The sequence below is a fragment of the Trichechus manatus genome, unplaced genomic scaffold (genome assembly GCF_000243295.1).
Source record: "Trichechus manatus latirostris isolate Lorelei unplaced genomic scaffold, TriManLat1.0 scaffold00017, whole genome shotgun sequence".
In the NCBI taxonomy this organism is placed as follows: domain Eukaryota; kingdom Metazoa; phylum Chordata; class Mammalia; order Sirenia; family Trichechidae; genus Trichechus; species Trichechus manatus.
Window position 1 is genome coordinate 4,769,658 of NW_004443953.1, and position 8,318 is coordinate 4,777,975.

Here is an 8,318-nt window from a genome sequence, read left to right on the forward strand (position 1 = left end):
TTTTTGAAGGTTTTTCAGTACTGTGATTTAAAATCTGACATCATTTCCCTCCCACTAAACATCACACACACATACACACACACACACACACACATCCCAAACCAAACCAATTGCCGTCAAGTCGATTCCGACTCATGGTGAAGCTATAGGACAGAGTAGAACTGCCCCATAGAGTTTCCAAGGAGCAGCTGGAGGATTCGAACTGCCATCCTTTGGGTTAGCAGCCATAGCTCTTAACCACTGTGCCAGCAGGGCTCTCTCTCTCTCTCTCTCTCTCTATATATATATATATCTTTGTGAGCTACTTTTGTGTGTGAAAATTGATTCCCATCAGCCTTATCTTTTGTTAGTCATAGTGATGTTCTGTGGGAGAAAGAGGGAACAGAAAGGAATTTGTGTGAAGTTCGCAAGGCCTCTTTATACCTTCTGAAATGACTACACTAAGTCATGAGCCCCTTTTTAAAATCACTTATTGCTTTGTAGACTTACCACCTCTTGCTACCAGAGGAAACAACAGAGTATTCCCAAATGAGGCGGTGGCTGCTTTCATGCCATGAGGACAGCTTCAAGACAGACCTATTTCACTGTGAAATCTAGGTAGTAGTAATAGTATTGTCTGAACCTGTCTAACTTCAGGGGAGATAATAGGAATCAAGGTCGGCCCAAGGCTGATTCCTATGAGATGGAAGTCCGACATACCTCCACCCTCCAATCTTTTTACCAATTCTGACACCAGTGGTTCCTCTCATGGCACTCACTACTTCTCTTCTGAGTTCGATAATCCATTGCATTGACCACACAGAATTCACAGTTAAATGGTTTATCAAGGAACAGGGTACAACTTGGGATCAGGATCAACAGTCTACAACTCAGGATCAGGATCAGAAAGCAGGTGGGCAAAGTCTCCCTTCTTCAGTGCAGGACAGCTCTCTCGGCTCCCTCAACCATGCAGGTCTCCTCTCAGCTCCCTGAGGAGAGCCTTCCCTCGGCCCCCTCAAAACAGGATCCTCTTAACCCGTCAGGAGAGGCTCCCCAGGTCCCTTCAGAACAGACTCCTCTTGGTCCTGCTACTTGTCACTGCTGGCTCTGATGCTGAGCCCCTTCTGGGCTTGTTGCGCTCTTCAGTGTTATAGCCTTTGACCCATGCTACAGCTCTTTCAGGAGGTTTCTTGCCTCCTCTCTCTCTCTGCTTCTTCTTTCTTCTTTTTGCTTTTTTCTGCTGCTTCTCTTCCTGCTTCTTTCTGTATCCTAAAACCTCTGAGGGGCTGGCGGCTTAAATACACAAGCTCCTTGTCAATTTCAAGGCATGGCACTCCCATCAGGTCCACGAACTGACCAATCCCCTCTTGGTAGGCCACAGGCATTTCATTTGCATAGTAGGTGACAACTCACCTCTATTGCATAGTCTATTGATCAGTCCCTGCAAGGTGTATACCAATCACAGAGCAGGCTGCAGCCCAAGGCCAGACAAAAAAGTATCAAACCTCAAGTTCACACTTACCCAGGAAATGTCAATCAACCTGGCAAAAGTAACCAATCCTCTGGGTTAGAAAACTAGGGCAAAGGTAACTACTCAGGGTTTAGGGGAAAAATCTCTCAAGCTGTTTTTCCAAAGAACTAAGGCAAAAGGCCAGATAAAGGAACTCATTTCACCACATTCACAAATTCTATATCCCCTGACAGGCTGATGTACGTGCCTTTCAAGTTAGAGGCAGTGTCCTTCCACAGTCAAATTGCAGTGGGGTTTCTTGTATCTTCCACCTTCATTATAGAAGATCTTGGTTTCTCTTGTGAAGAAAAAGAATTCTGTCCATGTTGAATTTACGGCCCACCAGCCCTGCAACACAACCCCTTCTTCTTCCTCGGGGACCTAGAGCCCGCTGAACTGCTTTCAACTTCTCCCTCACAGTTTTATTATCCCTTAAAATTAACTCCAACTCTCCCAGTTCTACTCCTCACTGTGAGACCTAGAGCAAGTTACTTAACTTAGCTGTGCTTCAATTTCCTCATCCATAAAATGGGGATAATACCTACCTCATGGGTATTGGAAGAACTAAATGAAACAAAATGGGTCTAAGTGCTTAGGACAATGCCTGAAACATGGAAGATACTCAATAAACTATTATTATTATTACTTGTTAGACTCAGTTTGTTACTTTACCCAGGACTGCTTGCCTGACCTGGGAAATCTATTAGATGACCTTCCTGAGTACTTCCATGAGACAGTCCCCCTGCATTGTAATTGCCTGTTAGTCTGTATAGCCGCACCTCCACTCCACCCTCACACAGACACCCCATGACAGTAGCTTGTGAGCTCTGTGAGAGAGGAACCATAACTCATTTTCACTGGGTTGTTCCTACATTCCTAGTACCCAAACTTCTTGCTGTCGAGTTGATTCAGACTCAGAGCAACCCTACAGGGCAGAGTAGAACTGCCCCAGAGAGTTTTGAAGGAGCACCTGGGGTATTCAAATTGCCAACCTTTTTGTTAGCAGCCATAGCTCTTAACCACTACGCCACCAGGGTTTCTATATTCCTAGCAGAAGCTCAAAAATTTCTGTTGGCTGAATGATTATGGATGCAAAATGATTTCATATCACTCCCTGCATCTGCTAATTCTCCACTTTCTGGACTAGTTCTGCAGTACTGGAACCCTCATTAAGAATGCATTCGTGACTACATTTTGTTCGGATCAGGAAGTATTATTATGCAAGTAGTGTTATCGATTGAATTGTCTCCTAAAAATATGTGTTGGAATTGTAACTCCTATATATGTGGATGTAATCCCACTTGGGAATAGGGTTTTATTTGTCATGATAATGAACCATATCAGAATAGGGTGTGTCTTAAGCCAATCACTTTTGAGATATAAAATGAGCAGATTAGGCACAGAAGCAAGGAAGCAGATAGGGGAAGATAGATGCCTCGCCACAAGATCACCAGGGAACCCAGGAACAGAAGCTGAAAAAACACAGGGATCTTCCTCTAGAGCTGGTAGGAAACCTTCCCCTAGAGCCAAACTTCTAGTTTTGTAAACTGTGAGAAAATAAATTTCTGTTCATTAAAGCCACCCACTTGTGGTATTTTTGTTACAGCAGCACTAAGAAACTAAGACAAGTAGGCCTTCCTGACATGCCCATCCAATCAGCCTTGGCAACACCCCAGCAACTGATAAATTGAATCACGTACATCCTAGTAGAGAGCAGAGTTAATTAGACAAAGTTTTAATCTATTTGGTTTTAGCATTTATCTGGGAGACCCACACTAACTGCAGTAGCCAGCTACTATCTTTAAAAACTACTCTGGGTCCCAGTCTGTTTGCTGCACTTAATTTAAATGCATACATATTTAGTGATGTGCTGGCAACTGTTTAAAGTCTGGCTCCCCCAAGGGAAAAGCCCTGATTTACATCATTTGCTAACTTTTGTGCTATAAATATTCCTACCTTAGCCTATTTCATGCTACCTACCTGACACTGCAAAATTCCTGACGATTTAACAATAAGTTCTTGCAAACTGGTACAAGCTGGCTGGAGCACACCAAAGTATGACCGGGTGGGTGGGGAGCTATAGGAACTTATTTTCATGAATCAGCATTAATCTTAAGGATGTAAGAGCTGTTAATGACTGGAGGAAAGTGTTGGCAGGAAGTGGTGATTTTCAGTGGCCTGGCTCTGTAACATGGATTATCTCCAGGTTTTCCCCCTGATGTGTGTATACCACAGTTCCAGGAAAAATGGAACTCCTAGTAACAAATTTTAAAAAATTGGTGTCATAGAAAATCAGAGTGAGGCATTGTGAGTACTTCTTTTAGAGGAAACATCAACCAAAAGTTGAAGAAAAAAGATTCTTCTGCTTCAGCAAAGCAGCATCTCCTAGTTCGGCATAGCGCCAGGCAGAGCCATGCTGGTGCACTAGCAGGAGCTGGCACTCATAGCTGTGCCCGTGGCCATGGAGGTTTAGCACAGTGGAGCAGCTCCAGAAGAGTGATGGCAGGGCAACTCTTGAGCCACCAGTGGGAAATGGAGTCACCAGCATCAACAGTGGCAATAATGACTAGATACCTTGGCAGGGGTATTAATTGCAAGCTTTAAGGGCTTCTTTGGGGAGCAGATATTGCCCCCATAGAGCTAGTGCCTGACCCAGAGTGGAGAAAAGGAAAATAGTATCCTCTATGAATTATCTAAAAGGGTTATGCTCACAAATACAATTGAATTCACTGCTAGGGATTCCCAGATATAAGTGGGTGTGAGGTGTATGGACTGGAGTACTCAGAGAAGTTTGTGTCTGCATATCCTGCTACTATTCCAGTTATCTATTGTTGCAAACAACCTCAGCACTTAGTGACTTAAAACAAAAACCATTTCATCTCATGGTTTTACAGGTCTGGAATTTGGGCAGAGCTCATTTGGGTGATTCTAATATTCCTGATAGCATCAACGGAGGTCACTCGGTGGTATTCAGCTGGTGGATGGACTGGTCTGAAGGGTTCAAGACAGCTTCGCTCACACTTCTGGCATCTTAGTGAGGACGGCTGGAAGGCTGGTCATGGGCTTGCTGGATCTTCATCCTGCTGTTTCCTTAACTGTAGCATTACCGACAATTTCAGCCTCAGCATTTGGTACTCCAATCCTGCAGTGCAAGCCATTTGTAGAAGAGTCTATCAGTTGTCTATACTCCCAGACTGGAAGAAAACAGCTATTTGAAAAGGAGGAAAGAGGAGAGACAGAGGCTTCTGAAGAAAATGGGAGAAAAGAAAGAAGGAAAGAAAGGAACAAGAGAATAGAGTCAGAAGCATAAAGGAGCAGCTACTTCCCCTAAAATGGCCAGGAGGCCTCTTTTCTTGCCATTCTTCTTGTACAAACCATTTAGAAATGAATAACATTGACAGAATACATATAAAAACCTGTGTAATGCAGTGAAAGCAGTACTGGGGGGAAAAAATAGACAGATAAACAAAAACCAGGTGATTCTTTGAAAATACAAAACACAAAAACTATTGCGTATCTAGGAATTTTTGTTAGCTGCCAGTGAGTCAGCTCCAATTCATGACAACCTTATGTAATACCGAATGAAACATTCATTGCCTGGTCCTACACCGTTCTCACAACTGTTGGTATGTTTGAGTCCATTGTTGCTATTGTATCAATCTGTCTCATGGAGGGTCAGATTTATTTAGGAATTTATGTAGATAACTTCCCAAAAAGAATTTCTGGTTCCCAAAAAGTACTCATGTTAAGTAAATCACAAGATTTATAAAAGGACATTAAGTAACACCTGGATATACATATCATGTTCCTTGATGCAAAGTCTCAATAGTGTAAAAATGTCATTACTTCCATAAATTAATCCATAAATTCAATACATTCAATTGAAAATGTAGTAGGATTTTTTTATGAAAAACAACTGATACTAAGGTTCATCTAGAGGGCAAAATGGCCAAAATTTTTGAAAAGCAATAATGAAGGAGGATTACTCTATATCAGAACATAATATAAATCTTTACAATGTGGTATTGATACAACCACCGGTTGCCATCCAGTCAACTCTGACTCATGACGAGCCCATGTGTGTCCGAGTAGAACTGTGCTCCATAGGTTTTCAATGACTATTTTTCAAAACTGGATCACCAAGCCTTTCTCCTGAGGCACCTCTGGGTGAACTTGAACTTCCAACCTTTTGGTTAGCCGCAAAGCGCATTAACCATTTGCACGACCCAGGGACTCCTGGTATTGATATAGCAATAGGAAAATAGATCAGTAAATACAATAGTGATAAGACAGATCTAATTATGTAGACAGATTTAGAATATCATAAAAATGACATTTAAAATCAGTAGGGAATTGGTGGCCTAGTAAATAAATGATGCTGGAAATTTGACTATCCATTTAGGGGAAAAGAAAGTTAGATTTCTACGTTATACTATAAATGAAAGCAAATCCAGATGTTTAGAGAGCTAAATACAAAAAATAACTATAAAGATATTAGAGAGAAATATAGTTTTTTTGTTTGGTTGGTTTTTAATAATCTGGGATATGGCTGGCTTTCAAAAATAAAGCTTAAAACACAGAAAAAAGATTCAGCTATTTAAAAATTATAACTCTTACTACAAAAGACACCATTAACAAAGATGAAAGACAATTAACAGAGGAAAAATTTTGGAGCATATCATGTAGACAGGAGCCCTGGTGGCGTAGCGGTTAAGTTTCGACTGCTAACCAAAAGGTCAGCAGTTCAAATCCACCAGCCGCTCTTTGGAAACCCTATGGGGCAGTTCAACTCTGTCCTATAGGGTTGCTATGAGTTGGAATCGACTTGATGGTAAAGGGTTTGGTATTTTTGGTTTTTATCATACAGATAAAGAGCTAATATCCGTAAAATGAAAAGAGCTCTAAAATCATCCTGTAAAAGACAAACAACCCAAAAGAAAAGTGGGTAAAGGTGAAAAATAATTCTCAGGAGAAAATACAAATAATAATTAAATGCATATAAAATATGCTCAACCTAAGTACTAATCAGTAAAACACAAAATACAACAGTAAAATAAAAATCTTATTGGCAAAAAATAAAGAGATTAACAACATCCAGGTTGGCAAAGGTTTGGGAAAGTAGGTACACATTGCTATTTGGATTGTAGATTGGTACAGCATTTTTGAAAGACAATTTGGTACTGTCGTCAAAACTGAAAATGCCTACACATTTAACCCATTAATTCTACTTACAGATGTCTTTCCTAGAAAAATTCACATTGATTGGTACAGATGTATTGATAAAGAGCATAACAGTAGCTTTATTTTAATTAAAAAAACATATAAAATCTGTACATATCAACCCAAGCCACTTGCCATGTGCTGCTTTATTAATTGTAAGGATATGAAGACAGGTGTATTAAGCATGATTCTTACGCTGGAAATGATTAAACTCAAATTAACCTAGCTTAAGTGTAAAATGAAGAATTTATTGCACATAAAATCAAATGGTGGGAAATATGTAGATGGAGCTGGACTTAGAAACACTATCACTTCTTCCCCTTCCTCTACTCTCCTTGCTTTCCTTCCTCTCTGCTTCTCCTCACAATAGCCTCACTGTCTCAAGATGGTTTCGCCCGAAGCTTCCCACTGCCTTTAAATCAGAGAAGAGATTCTCCCTCCTTATCTTGAATTTGGGGAGACCTACTGTCTGGCTGGAGCCCTGGTGGCACAGTGGTTAAGAGCTCACGCTGCTAACCACAAGTCCACAGTGCTGAGGCTGAGAAACCCTGCCCTAGACTCAAACCTGAATCTCAGAGATAACTCATTTTGTGTGTATGTGTGTGTGTGTGTGTGTGTGTGTTTGTGTGGTGGTGGTGGGGGCTCTCCTGTGCACTGCAGGATGTTTATCAGCATCCCTGGATCTACCCTCTAGATGCCAATAGCACCCTCTCTCCCTAGTCATGAAAAACAATAATGTCTTCAGACACTGTTCCCTGGGGGCAAGATTGCCCTAGGTTGAGAACCATTGGTCTAGAAGACTTAAAAAAAAAAAACAAAAAAAAAACCCTAACTAGTTGCTGTTGAGTGGAGTCCGACTCACGGTGACCCCGCGTATTTTAGAACTGCACTCTATACGATTTTTAGTGGCTGTGATCTTTTGGAAGTGAATCTCCAGGCTTTTCTTCCAAGGTGCTTCTGGGTGGACTAGAACTGCCAACCTTTCAGTCGGTAGCTAAGAGCGTAACTGCTTATATCACTCTGGGACTGGACTCCTTTGGTCTAGAAGAAAGGGGCTGTATTAAAAACCAAACAAACAAAAAAACGAGGTGATTAAAAAGGAAAATTGCCGGCATCCAAGGCTCCAGTGAAGGCGGCGCTCATAGTGTCTGCAGCAAAAGGGCCACTTCTTGTGCTGCCAAGGATGCCTGAGTGAGCCAAGAGAGCTAATTGGAAAAATACCTTTGAGATACAACTTGAAGTAAAATTTGGGGGAAGTCCACAATACAGGAGAAACCAGCACAACTTGTACAAGGAAAGGTCATGGAAGCTCCACAGACACTTCCAAACTCCCTGAGGGACTGAATTGCTGGGCAGAGGGCTGTTGGGACCATGGTCTCGGGGAACATCTAGCTCAATTGGCGTAACACAGTTTATAAAGACAGTGTTCTACATTCTACCTTGGTGAGTAGTGTCTGGGGTCTTAAAAGCCTGTGAGCGGCCATCTAAGACACTCCACTGGTCTCATCCCTTCCGGAGCAAGGGAGAATGAAGAGAACAGGATACAAGGAAAAAATTAGTCTGAAGGACTAATGGTCCACAGCTACCAAGGCCTCCACCGGACTGAGTC